At 48.0% G+C, this 23,307-nt stretch overlaps 1 protein-coding gene across 1 annotated transcript in view; it reads left to right on the forward strand.

Moving 5' to 3' along the window:
- Positions 1 to 535: 535 nt before the first annotated feature.
- KLF12 (Kruppel like factor 12) overlaps positions 536 to 23,307 on the forward strand; it is a 260,582-nt gene continuing 237,810 nt past the window's right edge. Inside the window, exon 1 of the mRNA XM_032226929.1 lies at positions 536 to 657. The gene's annotated coding sequence lies outside the window, so the exon portion shown is untranslated. The remainder of the gene's footprint in view (positions 658 to 23,307) is intronic.

Consider the following 23,307-nt stretch of genomic DNA (forward strand, 5'->3'; position numbering starts at 1 on the left):
TTGGCTGCCCTGTGCTCCGGCCATCCCTGGATTGGTTGGGGGGGCGCTGCTCTGAGAGGCTGGGCGGGCCGGGGGCTTTTGTGGGGTTGGTGCCTCCTCCTCCTCCTCCCTGCGCAGCCCGGCCCACCTGAGCCGGCAGCCCCCCCCTCCCTTGCCGCAGCCGCGCCCCCCCTCCCACCCTGTCCCGAAGGCATCCCGGCCAGGAAAGGCGGTGGAGGCGCCGCATTGTGCCCGGCAGAGCTCTTCTGACGCACCGCCCCCCGAAAGTCCCCGGCCAGCCAGCCAGGCAGCCAAGCAGCCCCGCCCGTCCCCGCCCCTCGCCCCCTCCCCGAGAACCGCAGCGAACGCGCGCCAGGGAGGGAGAGGGGAGGGGGGGAGGAAAGCGCGGGCACGCGAGCGAGCCAGCGAGCAGCCGGGCGGGGAAGCTGCTAGCCGAGAGGAGCGGAGGGCGCCCGGCGCGGGGACGCGCGCGCGCGCGGGTCTGTGTCTGGCGGGCAGCGGGTGTGTGGCTGAGAGGAGGAGGAGGAGGAGGAAGGAGGAAGAAGAGAAGAGAGCCTGGGCGGAGAGGGACCCTGGAGGGACGGAGGGTCCTTGGGCTCCGCGGCGGCGGCGGCGGCGGCGGCGGCGGCAGCAGCAGAAGAAGCAGCAACGGATCAGGTCGGTCTTTGCAGCGTCTTCTCGCCTTGGGGGCGCACCCCCCCTTCCCCGGCCGTCCCGCGCTGGGACGCCAGATGGGGGTCGGAGGGTTGAGTGGAGGCTGGAGGAAGGGGCATCTCCGCGCTCAGCAGCTGCAGCTGGCGGCCAAGCCAAGCTCAGGAGCCCCGCTTCTCAGTTTTGGGGGAGAGATGCCCCGGGAGGGAGGGGGGTCGGCAGCCCTATGGCGCATCTACCAGAAGGAGCCGCTCAGCCCCACCCCCACCCCAAGCGGGGAGCAGATCGGCTGGGCGGGGGGCGCGTCTTTCGGGAGGGGTCGCTTGCACTCCGGGGACGATGGCTCGGCTGCCCGTGACTCGACGTTGTCACTTGCCCCCCTGGCTCGCCCTGCAAGGGGATTCTGCCAGCCCCCTCCCCTCCCTTCCCTTCCTCCTCCTCCTCCTTTCTGCTGGGGGTGGGTGGGTGGCGGTGGATGGAGTAGGAGTTGACAAAGGGAGAAGTTTGCGGGAGATCGGCCCGACCCAGGCTGTGGGGTGGAGGTGGGTCAGTGGGTGGGTGAGGGCGGAAAGTCCCCCTGGCTGGGTGAAGGGGGAGCCGGGGTTAACGCCAACCAGGGTCGAGCCGCGAGCGGAAGAGGGGGGAGTCCGAGACGGGGTCCGAGGGGGAAGTTGGCTTGCAGAAAGGTCCCCCTCCGTGCGGGGCTCTTGGCGCAGGAACTTTCTGGCCAACTTTCTTTTGGGTGGGTTTCTTTTCAGCTGGGAAGTGATAAAGCGGCGAACCAAGCGCTTTTTCGGGCAAAAGCTTAACTAGAGCGTGCTTGATTTGTGCTCTCCGCGGGACTTTCTCTCTCTCGCCTCCCCGTCGAACAAAACTTGCATTGTTCGACCCGCTTTTTAAATCGCGATTACCGAGGCGTTTGCAGCCGATGGAGGAGCTTGGCGGTGTCGGCTTCCGAAATATCTTTTTTTTTTCTTTTTAAAGTCCGGTGGAATGCGTTAAAGCTGGATAAGCGCGCCGTGACGAGCTTTCCTCGCGTATGAGTGGGGGGGGGGGGAATACACACACCCAGAAACGCTGCTCCAAACGGCCCTCGAAGCCCCCTCGGGGGTGGCTCGCGGGGTCCCCTCCGCGCCCACGAAGCATTGAATGGACACGCGGGGGGTCGGGGCAGGCGGGAGCCTGGCGGACACGTGCCAATCAAGCCCGGGGACTGGCTTCAAAAGCCCCGCGAACTTCCAGTCCTGAGGGTTGTGTGAGCCGAAAGCTGGTCCCGCTTTCGAGTGGGAGGAGAATGGGTGGGCTGCGCGACCTGGAGGGAAGGAGGGAGAGAGAGGGAAGGAGGAAGAGAGCGGGAAGGAGGGTCCCTTTTGGCAGGAATGTGTCCCCCTCTCTCCTCCCCCTCCCCCCTCCATCCCCGCAGCCTTTGGCCAGGCTGGGTGGGAGGGAGTGGGGTGGGGGGCGCGGTGCTCCTGTTCCGCCCGAAAGTGGGGCCCTTCGGTGCGCCAAAAGGCTGTTTGGATTGGCTCGGGAGCCGGGAAGGGGGGGGGTGGAGAGCTGGAAAATTGGCCCCGCTTCAGGGTCACATGTGGCGAGCAAGGGGCACCGAGAGGCCGGTTTCCATGGCGCTCCCTCCCTGCCTGCCTCTCCCTCCCTCCCCGATCTTGGCAGGTAGCAGCTTCGCGGCGAGAGCTTTCTTTATATGGCTCTGGTATGTGAGCACCGCTTCCTGAGCCTTGAAATGAAACAGGAGCAGCAGCCGAGCAAAGTGCGTGTGTGTGTGTGTGTGTGTGTGTGTGTGTGTGTGTGTGTGTGTGTGGTGCGCACCCATGCACAACCCCTCCCCTGTCTCCCTCCCTCCTCGCATGTCACTAAAGAGATGGTCGGGAGAACGCAGCCGCTTCTCCGACGTGGAGTTGGTTTTTGTTTTTTTTAAAGTCAATATTCAACCTTTGCTTCGCCAGCCTCAAGTCTGCTGAAAGTAGAGAGAGAGAGAGCTGGGTTAGGAAAGGGGGAAGCGCCTGTCCTCAGCGAGGCTGAAGACACTGTCGTCATCCGTGGCAAAGTAAGGCAGCCTTCCTGCTCTCCCCTCCCCACCCCTCCTCGCTTCTCTCGGTACAGCTCGAAAAAGCCCACCGCGGCTGAGCGAGCAAGCGAGCGAGCGAGCGAACGCACAAGCCTCAACAGCAGCAGCAGCAGCGGCAAAGCAGCCCTTTCTCCCTCTGCCTCCTGCACAAACACAATGATGTCACTTTCCTTTCCTGCTCCTGGGTGGGGAAGGGAGAGGTTGAGCCGCTCGAATTGGCTCTCAGGTCACGCAGAGCATCTCCGCCCGGGCTTCTTAGGACCCCGGCTTGGCTTTTCGGGAGGAGAAAAGGCGGCGTGTCTCCTGGCCGGGCCAAGGGGGACTCAGGTGGTGTGTGTGTGTGTTTAGGGAAGGGTCTTGGGGTGACAGGGAATGCTGCTGCCCCGTTTTTGGGAACCCAGGACAAAAGGGACACCCCCTTCTGGCAACAGTGAAAGCTATTCACTCTTGGGCTTTCATTAAATGGGGACATCAGCCTGGGATTTAAGGTTTATTAAAGCCATGGCAAATCTAGACAGCATGCTAAAAAAGCAGAGACATCACCCTGCCAACAAAAGTCCTTCTAGTCAAGGCGATGGTTTTCCCAGTTGCCAATGTGTGGCTGTGAAAGTTGGACCATAAGGAAGGCTGAGCACCAAAGAATTGAGGCCTTTGAACTCTGGTGCTGGAGAAGACTCCTGTGAGTCCCTTGGAGTGCAAGGCGATCAAACCGGTCAGTCCTAGAGGAGATCAACCCTGACAGATCTTTAGAAGGCCAGATCCTGAAGATGAAACTTTGGCCATCTAATGAGAAGGAAGGACTCCCTGGAGAAGAGCCTCATGCTGGGAAAGATTGAGGGCAAAAGAAAAAGGGGACGACAGAGAATGAGGTGGCTGGATGAAGTCACCCACTCATAGGCATGAGCTTAAATGGACTCCAAAGGATGGTAGAGGATAGGAAGGCCTGGAGGAATGTTGTCTATGGGGTTGTGATGGGTCAGACATGACTTTGCAACTAACAACCACAACACTTTGTGTCTTGGGACAAGTCTTTACATAACTCCCATCCTTACCCTTTGGTCTTGCTCAAAAGGTATCAGATCTCTCTTGGGTGTGTGTGTGTGTCAGAGGAATGATGATTTGCATTCTGGGAGATCCCCAGAGTGATCTCAGGTCCATAGGAACATTCAGGAGACAAGTAGGACCACAGGAGGCTTCGTACTGCCACAATCTCCTAGAACAGGGATCGGCAACCTTAAACACTCAAAGAGCCACAAAGGTCCTAACCGGAAGCCTCCTGTTCAATTCTGAAGCCAGCTGGAAGTCTGCTTCCTCCATCATAGAGTCTCCTTCTAGCGCGGCGTCCTTTTTCCTCTACCTGTACTAACCAAAAACCCTATCAATCGGCAACAGGGAGCCGCAGCAGAGGGATGGAAGAGCCACATGCAGCTCCAGAGCCGCAGGTTGCTGGCTCCTGTCCTAGAACAAACATGGCATCTTTACTTTGCCAAGAAGTCCATAAAAACTTGACAGAAGACCGATTTGCAAATGTCAAGTTTTTATGGACTTCTTGGCAAGTTGAAGATGCCATGTATGTTCTAGGCAGTCCAAAGCCTCCCGTCTGTGGTCCTACTTGTCTCTTGAATGTTCCTCTGGAACTGAGATCATCCCCCAAGCATGTTCATCACTTGTGCCCCTCTTTTCAGAGGTTGACTGGATGTTTGGAGAGGACTTTGGGGAAGGGCTGTCTAGTGTTAGATTGCGTCACTTGGTTGCAGAAAATCCTAGCTTGCTTTTTTTGGGGGATCTCCATTAAAAGGGGGATGATAGAGAACTTTTTCAGGGATGGTTGCTTTTGTTTCGGTGAGCCCCCCACTCTTCCCCAGTGCCAGGGTGTGGTTCATTTCGAGAGAGTGTCTATAGAGATTCTCAATCATCCAGGTCATGCTAGTCCCAAAGGTGTTTTTTTCAAGAGGCAACTGGACTAGAGTTGAAGAAGCTTCTTGGTGGAGAAGTGAAATGTCTTCAAAGAAAAAACAAAAAGTCCAGTTGCCTCTTGGGGGGGGGGGAGAAAAGCACATTTGGGACTACGAGGGAGTGTTTTGGTGCATTTATCCATGTCAGAAGCATCTGTGAGCTCCATGTTCATCTCCCGGTACTCTTTTTTCACTCTTTCCTCCTCTTTGTGGCATCTAACATATATTGCAATTTTATATATTTGTGCATTTACTCACTTTGAGGTTAAAAGTAGGTTTCAGCCACCTTGAAAAAAAAATGATTTGTGCAGTAGGAAACATGGTAGAAATTTAGTGGTGACCCCATAGAGACTGTAGGTTTTCTTCAACTGGTGTCCTGGAATGTAAAGTAGGTAACAGAATAATAGACGGGGCCTTGGAGGTCTTCTAATCCAACCTCAAGAAATTGTTGTCCAATCTCTTCTAAAAACCTTCCCGTGCTGAACCATTCACAACTTCTGGAGGCAAATTGTTCCACTGATTGATTGTTCTCACTGTCGGGAAATTTCTCCTTAGTTCTAGGTTGCTTATCTCCTTGATTAGTTTGCGTCCATTGCTTCTTGTCCTGCCTTCAGGTGCTTTGGGGAATAGCTTGACTCCCTCTTCTTTGTGGCAGCCTTCTTTGTGGCAGGTACCCCGTTTCCCTGAAAATAAGACCTCCCCGGATAATAAGCCCAATCGGGCTTTTGAGCGCATGTGCTAAAATAAACCCTCCCCTAAAAATGAGCCCTGCCCTGAAAATATTGCAACACAGCAGCAGCTATGAAGTGACCACGCTCGCCACCTCCTGCATCTCAAAAGTAATAAGACCTCCTCGAAAAGAAGGCCACCTATTTATTTTGGGGCTCAAAAGAAAATAAGACCCTGTCTTATTTTGGGGGGAAACACGATACATTAAGCATCTCTTAAAAACCATGCATTCATAACCACAGGAGCAAGAAGACATCTAGTCTGGGTCGAAGCTGGAGCGGAGAAAAGCGAAAGAGGGCGGAGAGGAGGGGGGAAGGAAGAAGGGACAAATTCAGAGGTGGGGCAGGAAACGGAAGGAAGGCGGATCGGAGCTCTCTGCAAAGGCCCAGTGACAGCCGTCTCCTTCTCCCATGAATTGCAGGGCCTGGTATCAAAACAGTTGGCCAAAGTAGGCAGGAAGTGTCACTCCAAAGACCTGAACGGGGAGAAGGAGGAAGGAGGAGGAGGAGGGAGTTGGTGTTCCAGAAAGGGGCTCCTGTGATGGCTGAGAAAGGAAGGTCAGCCAGTAGAGAGGGAACTGCCACTGCTATTCATCGGGAAAGCTTGTCCAGCTGCCAAACCTGGGAAAGGAAAGGGAAGGGACGGGAAGGGAAGGTGGAGCCGGGCGAGGCGAGGAGTGAGGCCTGGCATCTTAAATCAACGGGCGGTTTTCCCAACTGAATTTATTCATCTGTAGACCCCCGGAAAGGTCCTTGTGCAAGGTTTTCCTTTAGTTTCCTTTCACCGAGAAAAGGATATTGTATTGAAAAGGTTGACTTTATCACGGCCTCTTCCTGCAGGGGAGACAGTCTCCTGGTTCTCTTTGAGGAAAGTCCTCTAGATCAGTCATGGCGAACCATTTCGGTACCAAGGGCCAAAAAGGGAGCGCGGGCGGTGGGGCACCAAGGGCCAAAAAGAGACCACTTCGTGTGTGCTCATATGGGCTGGGACCAGGAAGAGGAGGAACTGTCCGGGGGGCATGCGCACGCCGGAAAATGAACTTCTGGTTTCCAGCACGCACATGCTGGCATGTGAGTCTTCTGGTTACGTGCACATGTGCGCCAGAAACCCAGAAGAGCAACGGGCAATGCTGTGTGGGCCAGGCAACATGGCTCCATGTGCCACTTCGGACACATGTGCTATAGGTTCACCATCACGGCTCTAGATGCTGGATTGAGATTCCTTTTTCTACGGCACAGCAAAGGGAGGGATCAGAAGAAGGCACTCTTCTGGGGCATTTTTTTCTTGGTGCTTGATCTTGCACAGAGCATACTTTGCCATTCCGACAGCTTTGCCTTGACAAAAGAGAAAGGGAGAGCCCGGCATCTTTTCCTGCTATGTTTCTGAGGCACCTCAATGCCAACCTGCCGAATACGAGCTGGGAAGGGTCTCCGGTTACGGCCTCCGTTTCATCGCACCTCTCCGCTTGCCGGGCGCAGCACCCGGCATCATCGGGAGGGTGGCCTCATTGGATGTCCTGGGCTGCACCGAGAGGATAATTGCCAGCTGGGTTGTGTTGGCTTTCGTGCAAGTGCTCTGACTGGCACAGAGATGCAGCATTCCTTGCAAAGTAGCTGCGATGTTGCTAGCAGAGATGATGTCTTTTGTTCAGGCAATTACGCTGCTCTTCGGCGGAAGTTCTTCATCCAGCGAATCTTCAGCCCTGGTCCTGGGGCTGTAGGACCACTGAGGCATTTGCCCCAATCTGTTTTGCACCTCAAAGGGAATTCCAGGGAACAAAACTCTCTCACTTGGATTCCCGGGCGGTGGTTCTAGGTATCATCCCAGGAAATCAGGGAAATATTAAAATAAATTAAAAGCATTGTAGTGCTATCGGCACACTAGGTCAGCGGTCACCAATTGGTGGTCCATGGACCACTGATGGTCAGTGAGAAAGTTTTGGTGGTCCTCAGAAAAATTATCTGCATTTTTAAAAATACTTTATTGGAAAGATAGTGCCATGTCAGGGTAACAATTTCAAGCAAAGCAAAGTCAAAGAAAGATTAATAGCAAATCTTAACATACTTAACAAACGAATAACTAACAATAATATATTTACAGTAATTATAATAATACAACCAAAGGAGAAAAAAAGAGCTTTAACTAAGTTTCTTACATTAACCTACTTACAATTTTTCCATATTATATCCATAATTCCATAGCATCTTTATTTTCCATACTAACAGTTATTGGCATTCGTCAACTCCCCTCTCATTTCTACCTCTTGTTCCTATCCATTCATAAAATTTATTCCATGTCCTATAATATTTCGAGTCTTCTTTATCTTTAATTTTTAAGGTTAATCTATCCATTTCAGCACAATCTCAAATTTTCCTAATTATATTGTCATCCGATGGGGTGTTTGCATTTTTCCAATATTTACCATATATGATTCTTGTTGCCCTCAATATATGTAACGCTTAAGTATATGGTTACTTTGTCATAACTTTCCCACAGTATAACTAAAAGGCATGTTTCTGGTTTGAACTCAATATGTTGCACAGTTATCATTTCTTATTTGCACTTTTTATATTGCACTAAATCAGGAGTCCTTAAATTATCGCCCCTAGGCCAGATACATGCAGTGAATGTTTGTGTTGCTGCAGAGAATCTCCCTCTTTGGGGTCTTTTTGTGTGGGTCAGAGGGGGGCAAAAATTCTGACTTGGGGTCTGCTTCAGCCTCCTGGTATGGAGCTTTGGGTGAAGGCTGGAGGCAAGCATCACTGGTGGAGAAGAGCCAGAGGGCCTCTTTTCAGTAGGACTGTTTCATGGCCTGGAACTGGCTGACTATCTCAGCCCGCTGAGCCTCCAGGTGCCAATACCTGGCCTTGCACTCCTGCAGATCTTCTTTCTGCTTGGAAAACCTCTGTTCGTAGTCCTCAGTGAGGACTGAGCCTCCTTCTCAGTCAGATCCAATTTGAACTGAGCCAGCTGTTTTGCTAAATCTTTCTCATGGTGGCTGCTTAGCTCTAACAGCTGCTTCCTGTTGGGGCTCTAAGAAGTCCGGGCGGGCAGATGAGGAATGAATGGGAGAGGAGGGGCAAGGAGAGGCTGGTGAGGTGTCCCTTGAGTGACATTGAGTTGGCCACACCCAACCAGTCACATGACCACCTAGACACATCCACCCAGCCGGTCATTTGGCAGATCATATTAGTGGTCCGTGGGATTTAAAATTATGAATTTAGTGGTCCCTGAGGTCTGAAAGGTTGGTGATCCCTGCACTAGGTAAGACTTTGGTGAGAAGGGAGTTAGGACAAGGATGGAGAAGCAGCGCCTACCTGACTTCTATCTTAAGCATCTTGTAAGCCCCTTCTTCAGTATTGATTTGGAAGGTGGGATGATCTGAAGGACCCACCATTTGATCTTGGCTTGAGCACTGAGCTTTAATTGATCCTCACCTTGTGCTCCCCTGTTCTTAGTCATAAGAGAAGAATGGCTTTACGGCAACTTCCTGCTCACCCTGAATTCCCCCTGAAAGATTTCCTTGAGGGAACTGCCCAATGGGTGCTTGCGTTGAGGCTGAAATTATAGCATAGTTGGTATCCTGTTGTTGCCAAATGAAATACAGATGACTCCTCTGAACAGCTGCTGGGTTGGGAACCTGGAGAACTTGGTGGGTCAGTATCCATCTTAGGCAGGATCCAAATGCTTTCCCATCAATCTGCCGAATTCTGATGTCTCTGGTTTGACCTTCCTTGAATGTTTTGTTGCTCCACTGACGAAAGAGCAAAAATGGATCCAGCCATATCGGTGTGGACGTTTTTTTGAATTTGCAGATTGTGAAGATTCGTGTTTAAGCTTGATTGGAGGTTGTTTTGCATTGAATTAAGTATATTGCTTCTCCCACCCACCCCCTCCTTAATTTGCAAGTGGTGCACCGTTGTCTTTAGGAGTCAAGGAAACAATGTCCCTAACCCGTAACATAATTTTGCTGAGGAAAAAGCCTTTCCTGAGGGGTGGATGAACCTTCTGACCTTCTCAACTCCTGGCTTTTTCCTGCAGCTGAAGTCTTTCTGAGAGTTAGCAAGAAACTTACAACTGTGCTCCCTTTCCCAATGGGGAAGCAAAATGCCTTCTAAAGGCTGTACACCAGGGGTCAACAACCCGGGGCTCTGGAGCTGCATGTGGCTCTTTCATCCCTCTGCTGCGGCTCCCTGTCACCAGTCAGCAACACAATTTTGAGAGGAACTTCCAGTTGGAGGCGGGGCGGGAAGCAGGGTGTGCCAGGAGGAGACTCTATGGCAAGGGGCAGGTTTTCCAGTCAGCTCCACAATTGATAGGGCTTTCGGTTAGGAGAGGTAGGGGGGAAAAAACGCTTCTCTATGATGGGGAAAGTCAGCTCCAGAACTGAACAGAGGGCTTCCAGTGAGGATTTTTGTGGCTCTTTGAGTGTTTAAGATTGCCGACCTCTGGCTTACACTGTAGAGTGAAAGAATACTAAGGCCATTGCATGTGGCTCGGTTAAATTCTGGTGGCCTCCCATATCTTTGAAGAAGCTCCCTTTGTGGGAATCCAGAGGTCTTCTTAGTAGAGAAACATTTCACTGTAGAATGAAAGAATATCAGGCCATTTGCACATATCTGGTGGCCTCCCATATCTTTGAAGGAGTTCCCTTGAAGCGGAGGAATCCGATGGTCTTCTTAGTGGAGAAACATTTCCTTTCTTCAATATGGAAAGACATCTGAATGCAAATCTATATTTGGGTTGGTTTCGACACCACCGGTTGGTTCTCAGTTTCAGTGCTGTACTTAGGCCTTGTTTCCTTTGGACTGAGCTAAGAGAGGGTCCTTATCAGAGGTGGGTTCCTACCAGCTCACACCTATTCGGTAGAACCGGTTCGTCAAATCTACCGAACCGGTTAGAAGAGGTTCCACCAGTGGACCCGAAAAGCAGGCCACACCTACAGAAGAGGTTCCAAAATTTTTTGAAACCCACCACTGCCACACAGACAGACAGACAGACAGACAGACAGACTGACACAGAGGGAGAGAAAGAGAAAGAAAGGAAGAAATAAATAAAGAAAGAAAGAAAAAAGAAAGAAAGAAAAAGAGTGAGAGAGAGATGAAAGAAAAAAAGAAAAAAAGGACAGAGAGACAAAAGGAAGGAAAGAGAGAGAGAGGAGAGAAAGAAAACACATGGCTGGCAAGCCACTCCTACCAGGTCACATGGCCGGCAAGCCACTCCCACAAAGGAGGCCACACTCACAGAGTAGGTTCCAAAATTTTTTGAAACCCACCACTGGTCCTTATGGCTAGAAAGGGCAGGTGGTGATGAGAAATAAGCCGGGAGGAAGGCTTGAGAAATTGTAATGGCAAAGGGATTGTCTTAATGTGCGCTATCAATCCAACTCTGTTGAAAGTTTTGACAAATAGAGTTGCTTCGGTCTTGAAAGAAGTTTGAGAGAAGCTCCTGGTGAAGGGAAGATTTTTAAATCATCAACTGGTTGCCTCTCTTACCTTACAAGGCTTGGTTGGGAGACATAGATGCTAAGATAGGTAGACCTCTCTTCCTTTCTCAAGAAATTACTCTAGCTGTGGCAATGAAATATATCCCTTTCTGTTTCCTGCTTAGCCCACCAAAGGCCTCAAGATTTCTGAGCAATCATTTCTCATTTCTCTAGAGCACTTTACAAACCCTTGTAAAGTGATTGTAGATTTGTAGATCCCCTCCAACGTTTCGTCCAAGCAGATCCAGTTTCCAAGTAGACAACCTGAAGGACCATGGCAACCGGGATCCATGGGTTGTTCACACCAGATTCTGAAGACTCATCTGCCCCATGTTATCACATGTATAGCAATGCAATGGTTTCTATGGAACCGTTGGTTCATCTTGAGGGGAAAAAATAATAGCTACTGTTGTTCTTAGTGTTAGCTTTTGTGCTAGAATAAGGATAGAGAAGTTGACGTTGTTTCTGAGAAGAAGGTTCAGAGACTGGCTGGGGTTGAATTATGCTAAATATTTCAGAAATGTGCATAGCAGATTAGTTTAGTTTACTTTATTGTCATTGCACATCATACAACGAAATTAAATGCCATCTTCAGTGTACATTATAACTATAAAAATAAAAACACAAACACACAACCTTCACATGCTATATAACTGTAATAGAAATAATTTGCATTAATATTGCTCTCTACCATAGAATTCAATCTGGTTACTGCTCTGGGATAGAAGCTGTTTTTCAGCCTATTTATCCTTGTTTATATTGTCCTGTACCGTCTGCCAGATGGTAATAGTTCAAAAAAAAAGGGTGCCCAAGATGAGATGGATCTTTGAGAGTGTTTGAATTTTCTTAACGCAGCGGGAGCTATAAAACTCTTCCAAAGAAGGGAGAGGCAACCAATGATCCTCTGGGCAATGACATTGACCCTCTGGGGCGCTGTCCTATCTGCCACTGTGCAATTGGCAAACCAGACACAATTTGTGCAGTAAGTTAAAATACTCTCTATGGTGCAGCGGTAGAAGGTCACCAGCAGTTTTTCATTCAGTTGTTGTTTCCTGAGAAGTCTCAGGTAGCTTAATCTCTGCTGGGCCCTTTTGACCAGTGCTGCAATGTGAGTGTCCCAGGCCAGGTCCTCTTTTATGGTAACCCCCAAAAACTTAAAACTGGCCACTTGCTCCACTCAGTCTCCATTGATAAGCAAGGGCTGGATGTCTGATCCATTCCTTCTGCAGTCTACTATAAGTTCCTTGGTCTCCTTGGTGTTAAGGACCAAGTTATTGTCTCTACACCACGAAAGCAACCAGTCCATCTCATCTCGATAGGCAGATTCATCTCAGATGCTTTTAAGCACATTGTACATGAAACTTTGATTTTGGGTTGTTGAAAGTTCGATTTTGGGTTTTACCCATTGGATAGATTTGTTGTTATAGAAATGGCTAGTCTGTACTATTATGGAAAAGTAAAAAGTTGAGGTTTGATGTCAATGTCTTATTCTACTGCAACAGGAGGAGTTGGAAGTCAATGCCTTTTTCTCTCTCTCTCCCTTCCTCTCTTCCACACTTCTCTTTCCCCCCTCCCCTCCCTTCTCCTCTGTGTCCTACTATTTGCTTTTGCGTTTTTGTATTTTATACTATAATAAAAAGTTAATAACAATAAAGCACTCTGTACGATGGGTTGGTGGTGGCACCTGCAGCCAAATATCAATGGTTGAGATCTACTGAAGATGGGGAGATTGTGCAGCATTACAAATACAGAGGCCTACATCATATTGTGTGTATGAGCCGAGGTGGCGCAGTGGTTAGGGTGAAGTATTGCAGGCCACTTTAGCTGACTGTGATCTGCAGTTCAGCGGTTCAAATCTCACCGGCTCAAGGTCGACTCAGCCTTCCATCCTTCCGAGGTGGGTGAAATGAGGACCCGGACTGTGGGGGGCAAGTTGCTGACTCAATTTGCTAAAAAATTTGTAAACCGCTTAGAGAGGGCTGAAAGCCCTATGAAGCGGTATATAAGTCTAATAAATGAAATGAATGAATGTATGCTGGAACTTTTTAATCACTTTACAGGAACGTTTAGATGAGCATCTTATAGTTCCTGAAATTTAAAAGCATTTAAGATATGGAGAGACTTTCTGCTTTGAAAGCCTTAAAGCTGTGCAGTATTTGCTGGGCGCAAAGAACAAGGTATCAGAAGCACAATAAAAAAAGGAAGATACAGAATTTTTTTAACATGGGATTTGTCCTACCAATGGATAGATAATAGAGGTAGATGTTAGAAGTTGAAAGATTATTAATATGTATAAACAAACAACATTACTACTACTATTGCTATGTGTAAAGTAAATTGACCCAGACAATACACTGTTTACCAAGCACCAATATATAAGAAAAGTGTATAAATAAACCATTAAAAAAGCACAACGAGACAAATGTTGCTTTCCCCGAGATGGCATAGCCACTGCAGAGAGTGATCATGACAAGACACAACTGTTTTAAGATTCCCCAGCATTGTGACTTGCGTGCCTGTGCACACTCCAAATCATTCTTTCTCCTTTGAATGCAGACCTCTGCACAGCCCTACATAAGAATTCTAGTAACCTTTAGAGAGGATGAAGATGATGCTTTATCCAATTATTATATCAACATTCTCAAAATACAATTGATGGGTTTTACGGTCCTCTGAACAAAACCACATGCTTTAGTGGCCCTCTGCCCTGGAAAATTTGGGGAATGCTGCAATACTGTAGGGATTTTCTTTGATGTGTCCCTTCCAGAATGGTGGATTTCCCAAATGCATATGTGAATTTTCAGTTGTTCCCTAGGTGGATTGCTCCACTTACTGTAGAATAATAATAAAAATAATAATAAAATAGTGCTGTTCTGTGAAGACCAAACTCAATTGAACTTATTTTTCCGGCACAAATTAAGAAAAGGGTCAGAAGAATCATTTGGGTGTTTTAATGCTAAAAATTTAGAATCAATAAAGTGGACAAATAAAATAGACTTGGGGATCTAGAGTGATTAACGTTGCACTCTGCAGGATGAATGGTGTAGAAGTAGGATAGAGGGCCTGTCATTTGGTGGGTCATAAGTGGTTTCTTCTCAGATAGAAGAATATCAATTAGCATCCACAGAGGCAATGGCTGCCCTTGTTCTCTTCAGTTGCAATGTCGTAGAAGTTCTATTTGCCAATAAAAAAGGTAAAGGCTGCCCTGAGGATTTTACCACTTTAGTCCTGGCAGACTATATGGGTCAGTGCTCATCTCTGTTTCAAGGCCACTGAGCCAGTACTGTCAAAAAACATTTCTGCCATCATGTGACCAATATGACATCACAGGCCTTCCCACCAAAGTGGTAACTATTTATCTAGTCACATTTGCATGCTGTTGAACTAGGTTGGCAGCAGGGGTGGGTCCCTGCCAATTCTAACCTCTTCTTCTATAGAAGAGGTTCCATAAATCTACAGTGCCATTTAGAACCGATTCCAGCTCCCTCCCCCCCCATCTGTCCACACATCATCAAGATGAAGAGCGAGAGGAGGAATTCTGGGAGTTGAAGTCCACAAGTCTTAAAGCTGTCAAATTTGAACACCCCTGGGGCTTTTTTTTTCTAAAGGGTTAGGGGTGCAACTTGACAGCTTTAAGACTTGCGTGCTTCAAAGCCAGAGTTTCTGAGCCAACATTTTGGTTGCAAAGCAAGAGCATTGTTAAGTGAGTTTTACCACATTTTACAAGTTGGCCATGCCCACCCAGTCACATGGCTGGCAAGCCCCTCCCACCTGGTGACATGGCCTGCAAGCCACTCCCACCCAGTCACATGGCTGACAAGCCACTCCCACAAAGCAGGCCACACCTACAGAGGTTCTAAAAAATTTTGAAACCCTCCACTGGTTGGCAGGTGCTAGAGCAAGTAACAGGCGCTCACTCTGTTGTGTGGTGTTCGAGTCTCGAACTGGGCTGCTGGCTTTCCAGCTGACAAGCCCAGTGCCTTAACAAACTGAGCAACTGTGCTGCCCTCTGTTATCCTTATTAAAATGCTTGTTTACTGTTATGTCCTGGTTTTGATGCCTGTGACTGTGAAGGAACGTCATTACCCACAAAAATTCTTCCCTAAAAAGTCCTGATCGGAGTCCAGTTGAGCTGAAACCATTAAACTGTTATGTTAGATAACATGCCAGAGAATGGAATTGTGGAATTTTCTTTAAAGAGCCAAGTCATTCCTCAAATGGTAGCTCTTGTGTAGCCTAGTTGACCTAACTAAGAAAAATGAAAAGGGAAGGATAAACAGGGATGGGACCTCTTGGCAGTTAGGCAAGAGACCAGAGGTGTAGATTAAACTGGAAGGTCCCAAAAGAAAGAGCCGAGGTGGCGCAGTGGTTAAATGCAGCACTGCAGGCTACTGCTAGATCAGCAGTTCAGCGGTTCAAATCCCACCGGCTCAGGGTTGACTCAGCCTTCCATCCTTCCGAGGTGGGTAAAATGAGGACCCGGATTGTTGGGGGCAATATGCTGACTCTCTGTAAACCGCTTAGAGAGGGCTGAAAGCCCTATGAAGCGGTATATAAGTCTACTGCTATTGCTATTTAAAAAAAAAAAAGCATTTTGGCACTGTTGCCCAGAGAACAAAACAGAGCCATCACTAAGCATGATTTGTGGCTTAAGAGAAAACATAAACCAGCATCAGCCTTATGTGTAGCTTTTGTCAACTTCAGGATGTGCTATACAGATTTTGCAAAATGGTGCCTTAATTTGGGGACAGGTTTCTAAGAGGTCTACATCAGAACATTTAAATTAAAGAAGGATACTAACTGCAACTTCCATAGAATATAGTTTCAGTGTTGGAAGGGATCTAGGAGGTCATCTAGTCCAACTTTCTGCTCACACAGGAGACCTATAGCACTTCTGACAAAATGGCTGTCCAGTCTCTTCTTAAAAGCCTCCAGTGATGGGACACCCACAACTCCCAAAGGCCATTTGTTCCACTAGTTGATTATTGTCACTGTTAGGAATGTTCTTCCTAGTTCTAGGTGGCTTCTCTCCTTGATTTGTTTCCATCCGTTGTTTATTGTCTTGCCTTTTGTTGCTTTGGTAAGTCAGTTGGCCCTCTCTTCCTTGTGGCAGCCCTTTAAGTACTACAAGACCGCTATCATATAGAATAGAATCAGTGATGGGATTCAAATAATTTAACAACCGGTTCTCTGTCCTAATGACCAGCAGGGTAGGTGGGGCTTGGTGATCATGTTACTGGGTGGGCATGGCCAACTCAACATCATCCACATTGATGAGTGCTTCACTTTAGCTGTTACAATGTAATAAGGGTTAACCGGAGAGGCAGTTTCTGTAAGCAGGTCAATAAAGATCAGGCTAGAAACAACACCAGAATGTTTCCTTCCTGCCTTCCTTACAGGATTAGCCCTGTAAAGTGGGAAAAAAACAAAATGAGATTTCTTCCAACAACCGGTTATCCAAACTGCTTAGAAAGTTACCAACCGATTCTCCTGAATAGGTGCGAACTGGCTGAATCCCACCACTGAATAGAATAGAATAGAATAGACTATGCATGCCCCTTTTTTGGTGAAAAACAGGCCCGCTTTTGTGAAAAACGGGCCATATTTTCGTGTTTTTGTCCCTCCAGCCCCCAGGAGCATTTTGCAGGCCCCTCAAACTCTGCATCCCCCATTTTTCACAAAAAACTGCATGCAGAGGGTTTGGGAGGCCTGCAGAGTGCAAAACCTTTTTTTAAAAAAAAAAATGCCTCTTCAAAATCTTGGTGCGTCTTATACTCCGGTGTGTCTTATACTCCGAAAAATATGGTACTTGATAGACCTCAGAGAAATTTCCACAACCTGCTGAAGGTCAGGTTGGCTCATAACTAACTGTTGATGCACGTCTGGAGGGCAACAAGTGGGTGAATTATTGCCTCAGACAACAATTTTTCAAAACAGTAAAGCCTACGGAAGGGCACCTTCGGTTATTAAGTTTAAAATAATAACTGCTTACATGAGAAAGTAGTCCTTTAAGATTATTTAAAAATCAATACGTGCCGTGCATGTTTTATATTCTCCTGGTGGTTTATACTCCCGCCTTCCTTAGGTGAGGTTTTCCTCCTTGTACATAATTCTTGGCTCCTGTCCACAGAATTGTCTTTCTGAACATGAATTTACGTTAGCTGTGATTTGTGTGTACTGTAGCGGCTTCCATGTTCCAATGTGTCAATATCATGACACATCAGCACATGCGAATGAAATGAAAAAAGAAGAACATGAGGGAACCGGGTTGATCTAGCACAGGGATGGCTAACCTTTTTGTCGTTGTGTGCTGAAAGTGCACACCCATAATGCAATGCGCACATAACACACACACCCGCGTGCCCCACCCCCCTGCATGTGTAACCTTCCAGGCCACCCCGTGCCCTGTTTTGGGCCTAACAGACCTCCCTGAAGCCTCCTGGGACCGAAAACCCCACATGGTTCCCCCACTCCCTGCGCATGCATGCACATCTCCTGTATGTGCAGCAGAGACCCGAAAATCATATGGCTGGTGGAAGGCACGCACACATGTGCGGTGGAACTGAGCTGGGGTGACGGCTTCCATGCCCGCCGAGAGGGCTCTGGGTGCCACCTGGGTCACGTGTGCCATAGGTTCGCCATCACAGATTTAGTAGTTAAGGCCCCAGGCTAGAAAGCAAAAGACCATCAGTTCAAGTCCCGTCTTAGCCATGAAAGTCTGCTGGGTGACCTTGGGCCAGTCACTCTCCTTCAGCCCAACTCATCTCACAGGGTGGTTGTTGTGAGGAAAATAGGAGAAGGAAAGTGTGTTGGAGACATTCCCCACCTTGAATCATTTGTGAAAATAACGAAAGTCGGATGTAAACAAATGAATATATATGTAGGACTTTGGAATCCAGAGCTGGAAAATTTCGAGTGGAAATACATTTCACTGGCTGTCAGAAGGCATATTGTAACTCAGGAACTCGAGACAAATTTCCTGTTTGTGTTTGTTTATCCAGTGACCTTTTGTGGCGATGGGAGGATCTATGAAAAGCTGTAGAGTGCAGCAATTCTCAAGGTCCAGAAGAAATAGAGGTGTGCAATGGTGAAGAATATCGGTGGCTCAGGTGTAGGATGAGGCTGGAGGTTTGTTCTTTCAGTTTGTGGGTTGGTTTCTGAATGTTTCATTACCAGGCTAGGTAATATCTTCAGTGGGATGTCAGTGTTAATTTGCTTAGAATGGCTTCATGTGGTCAGTAGGTCAAATGAGGGTCATGTGATGGGTCAGGTGTGGGTTGCATCAAGTGAGGGTCATGATGGGGAAGTCACATCATGTGAGGATCATTGGGAAGATGCTACCTAGCCTGACAACGAAACATTAGGAAACCAACCCACAAGCTCAGAGAATGAACTTCCACCTTCAAACGACGAGTGGCGATGGCCACCTGTAACAAATAGCGAATGCTGGAAGGCTGCTGTCCTCCTTGGGAGAAGCTACAGGGCTGTTGTCCTCCTTGGGAGAAGTTACAGGGCTGCTGTCCTCCTTGGGAGAAGCTAGAGGGCTGCTGTCCTCCTTGGGAGAAGCTACAGGGCTGTTGTCCTCATTGGGAGAAGCTAGAGGGCTATTGGCCTCCTTGGGAGAAGCTACAGGGCTGTTTTCCTCCTTGGGAGAAGTTACAGGGCTGTTGTCCTCCTTGGGAGAAGTTACAGGGCTGCTGTCCTCCTTGGGAGAAGCTAGAGGGCTGCTGTCCTCCTTGGGAGAAGCTACAGGGCTGTTGTCCTCATTGGGAGAAGCTAGAGGGCTATTGGCCTCCTTGGGAGAAGATACAGGGCTGTTTTCCTCCTTGGGAGAAGCTACAGGGCTGTTGTCCTCCTTGGGAGAAGCTAGAGGGCTATTGGCCTCCTTGGGAGAAGCTACAGGGCTGCTCTCCTCCTTGGGAGAAGCTAGAGGGCTATTGGCCTCCTTGGGAGAAGCTACAGGGCTGTTGCCCTCCTTGGGAGAAGCTAGAGGGCTATTGGCCTCCTTGGGAGAAACTACAGGGCTGCTGTCCTCCTTGGGAGAAGCTACAGGGCTGTTTTCCTCCTTGGGAGAAGCTACAGGGCTATTGGCCTCCTTGGGAGAAGCTAGAGGGCTATTGGCCTCCTTGGGAGAAGCTACAGGGCTGCTCTCCTCCTTGGGAGAAGCTAGAGGGCTATTGGCCTCCTTGGGAGAAGCTACAGGGCTGTTGCCCTCCTTGGGAGAAGCTAGAGGGCTATTGGCCTCCTTGGGAGAAACTACAGGGCTGCTGTCCTCCTTGGGAGAAGCTAGAGGGCTATTGGCCTCCTTGGGAGAAGCTAGAGGGCTATTGGCCTCCTTGGGAGAAGCTACAGGGCTGTTTTCCTCCTTGGGAGAAGCTACAGGGCTGCTGTCCTCCTTGGGAGAAGCTAGAGGGCTATTGGCCTCCTTGGGAGAAGCTACAGGGCTGTTGTCCTCCCTGGGAGAAGCTACAGGGCTGCTGTCCTCCTTGGGAGAAGCTACAGGGCTGCTGTCCTCCTTGGGAGAAGCTAGAGGGCTATTGGCCTCCTTGGGAGAAGCTACAGGGCTGTTTTCCTCCTTGGGAGAAGCTACAGGGCTGCTGTCCTCCTTGGGAGAAGCTAGAGGGCTATTGGCCTCCTTGGGAGAAGCTACAGGGCTGTTGTCCTCCCTGGGAGAAGCTACAGGGCTGTTGTCCTCCTTGGGAGAAGCTACAGGGCTGATAGGACCTCCTTGGAGTGAGTCATCTTTAGGGAGGGGAGCAGGCTGAGTTCTCCAGGTGTTTGGAGGATGGGATTGCCTCCATGGACCTTGTTTATTATTCCTCCAAGGGCATCTCTTCTAAAGCAGCAACAGAGAGAGACGATAAGAGACTTGGGTAGGGGCCAAAATAGACAGTTATGAAAATGTTGAGAAAAAAGAAATAAATTTTCACCATGCATGCATTTTCTGGAAATGTAGAATGGACGATTGGGATGGTGTCTTGTCTATCTTGCCTAACAATGTTTCTTAACTGCATCCAGTATGCTTTTTCTAACAAGTATAACACATTGAACTCTGGGACTTTCCATATGTTTTGGATTATGCTCCCACCATCCTTTGGCATCGCCTTTAATGTCTGAGAGGGAAGGGAGCTGGGATCGAAAGGGCAGAAAAGGTCGCAAGTTACTGCCTGGAGCCTTCTGTGCCCAAGGCAAAATTTGCTGAAATTATTCTCCTGGTTTCTGTAAGAGGCACACCATCATAGACATCTGGCTTACTTCTTTCTTGCAACTTTGCTTTTCATTTGGAAAATACGTTTTCTGGAGCAGGCCGACAGGAGAAGTGGGAGAACTTTGAGTGTCCCTGGGATGGTCTCAGAAAAATTTAAGGTCACAGATAGGTCCTCGGTCTCCCCCCCCCCAGATTGTCACAGAAGTAGACATACATAATAACAGAATTGGAAGGGACCTTGTAGCTCATCTACTCTGTTTCCCTGAAAAATAAGTCCTCCCCTGAAAATAAGCCCTCCTTCAAAATATTGCAACACAGCAGCAGCCATGAGGTGACCACACTCACTGACTCCTGCACCTCAAAAATAATAAGACCTTCCTGAAAATAAGGCCAAGTGTTTGTTTTTTCGGGGTCAAAAGAAAATAAGACCCTGTCTTATTTTTGGAGAAACATGGTAGTCCAAGTTAAGCAGGAGATCCTATACTATTTTTGGCAAGCTACTGACAAGTTTCTTCTTGAAAGTCTCCATTGATGAAGCACCCACAACTTCTGAAGGAAAGCTGTTCCATTGGTTGATTGTTCTCACCGTCAGGAAATTTCTCCTTATTTCTAGGTTAAATCTGTCACTGATCACTTTCCATCCATTGTTCCTTGTTTGGCCTTCTGATGCTTTGGATAATAGGTTGAACTCCTCCTCTCTGTGATAGCCCCTCAAATACTGCTATTTTGTCTCCTCCGGTCCTTCTCACCACTTTTCACATGCCCAGTTCTTGCAACCATTCATCCTATGATTTAGCCTCCAGTCTCCTAATCACCTTGGTTGCTCTTCTCTGCACTCTTTCTAGAGTCTCAAATCTGTTTTATAGTGTGGTGACCAAAACCAGATGTAGTATTCTACGCATGGCATTACTAAGGCTGTATAGAAGTGTGCTTTATAGAAGTAAAAAGTGTGTAAAGCTCCTCAGTCATCCAGGTCCTGGTTGCCCCAAAGGTGCTTTTTTCAGGAGGCAACTGAACTTTCTTGGTTTTTCTTTTGAAGACATTTCTCTTCTCATCCAAGAAGCTTCTTCAGCTCTGACAGGATAGTGGGGGAAAAGCTTCTTGGATGAGAAGTGAAATGTCTTCAAAAGAAAAACCAAGAAAGTCCATTTGCCTCCTGAAAAAAAGCACCTTTGGGACATGGATGACTGAAAATTTCTGCAGACTTTCAGCTGTGCAATTTGGGATGAACGCCCTTTGAATGGTGTGGGAGTAGGAATTGATTTCCAGAGAAGAAAATTGCAGGCTACAGGAACCATTTGCACCACTCAGGTGACCCGGAGGACACAGATAAACCTCCAAGGGGCCTGAACGACAATCTAGAAGGATGCAAAAGACCAGCTGTCTGCAAGTAGCATAAATCCTTCCACTCCCCAACATCCAGTCAGAGCTGAAGAAGCCTCTAGGAAGAGAAGCGAAACATCTTCAAAGAAAAAAAACAAGGAAGTCCAGTTGCCTTCTGAAAAAAGCATCTTTTGGACTTTATAGAATTGTTGGCAAAAGAAGAAGGGGATGACAGAGAATGAGGTGGCTGGCTGGAGTCACTGAAAAAGTTGGCCTGAGCTTAAATCAGGGGTGTCCATGATGGTTGGGGAATTCTGGGAGTTGAAGTTCACAAGTCTTAAAGTTCCCAAGTTTGGACACCCCTGGCTTAAATGGACTCAGAGATCAAGGGATGGTAGAGGATAGGAATGCCTGGAGGAATGTTGTCCATGGGGTCGCGATGGCTCAGACATGACTTCGCAACTAACAACAACAACAGAAGTGCACAGCCACACGTTATAGAAGTGTGGGTGAGCACTTGGCTATATTTAGTTAGGAAGCTGGATCTAAATGGGGATCCTGTTCATGTTTAAGAAGCAATCATGCTTGGGCAAAGCATGTTGCTTGGGAGAAGCAGTCGGTGTCAGCTGCAGCCCTCACTCTCATAACCGTCCCTACTCAGTTCCTGAAGGAAGCATAAATCACCAGAAGTGTAAATATCTTTTCAACCTGGAGTTAAGGAAATTGATCTTTCTTTGGGTTGTCAGATAAAATACTGCTGCGCATAAACCCAAACACTCATTTTTCAATTCCATTTGTTGTTGTTTTTAAATCCTTCTGGTTCTTTCTCTTAATTCTCTTTTTTTTTCTCTTCCCAACAAACTTCTCTTTCACCGCCCTGGTGCAATGATAACCTTGCTCCTTCTCAAAGATAAGCTCAGCCAATGACTTAAGAATTATCTCTTACTTATCGTTGTTAATTATGTCTCCAGAAAGCTGATGGAGGTAATAATACGTTAACCGTGTTGTCATTGTTAACTAGTCAGTATAAAGCGAGGATTCTTAATATGTGCCCTGCAGGCATGTTTGTCTAGCACTTTTTATGAGCAACTGGGAAGGCTTATTAATGGAAATTCATACCAAGGGATAACCAGAGGTGGGATCCTACTGGTTTAACAACTGGTTCGTTGACCACACGCTCAACACAGTTTACCGAGAAATCATCTGACATGCCTGACACATACTGTGTGCTTGTGCGCAGTTTACAGAGAAATCACCTTCTGCATTATTACTGGGGCAGCAATCCACTCGACGCAGGGGCACGCAGGCGGGCCCAGATGAAAGTCGGAGCGAACCGGTTCGCCCAAACCGATCCAAACCAGTAGAATCCCAACACTGGGGATAATCCTGAGGTGGCACAGTGGTTAGGGTGCAGTACTGCAGGCCACTTCAGCTGACTGTTATCTGCAGTTCAGCAGTTCTAATCTGACCGGCTCAAGGTTGACTCAGCCTTCCATCCTTCCGAGGTGGGTGAAATGAGGACCCAGGCTGTGGGGGCGATATGCTGACTCTGTAAACCGCTTAGAGAAGGCTGAAAGCCCTATGAAGCGGTATATGTCTAACTGCTATTGCTATCCTGGCCGACATTGGCTAATCTTGAAAAAACAGGATTAGACCTACTGGTACTTAGCATTCCAATGGAAGAAGACTGAAATGAGACTAAGAAACGCCAGAAACATTAAAAAGAAGACACTGATAAACTTTTCAACATTTTAACCAAACGATCAACAAGGATGGAGTCTCCAGGGATCAAGCTGGACGTGAAGGAGACTTTAGCATTAGGAAAAAAAAGTTAAGTAGGTACTGCAGGTAACTAACTGTTCTTTATGCA

This window comes from Thamnophis elegans, chromosome 11 (assembly GCF_009769535.1).
Source record: "Thamnophis elegans isolate rThaEle1 chromosome 11, rThaEle1.pri, whole genome shotgun sequence".
Lineage (NCBI taxonomy): Eukaryota > Metazoa > Chordata > Lepidosauria > Squamata > Colubridae > Thamnophis > Thamnophis elegans.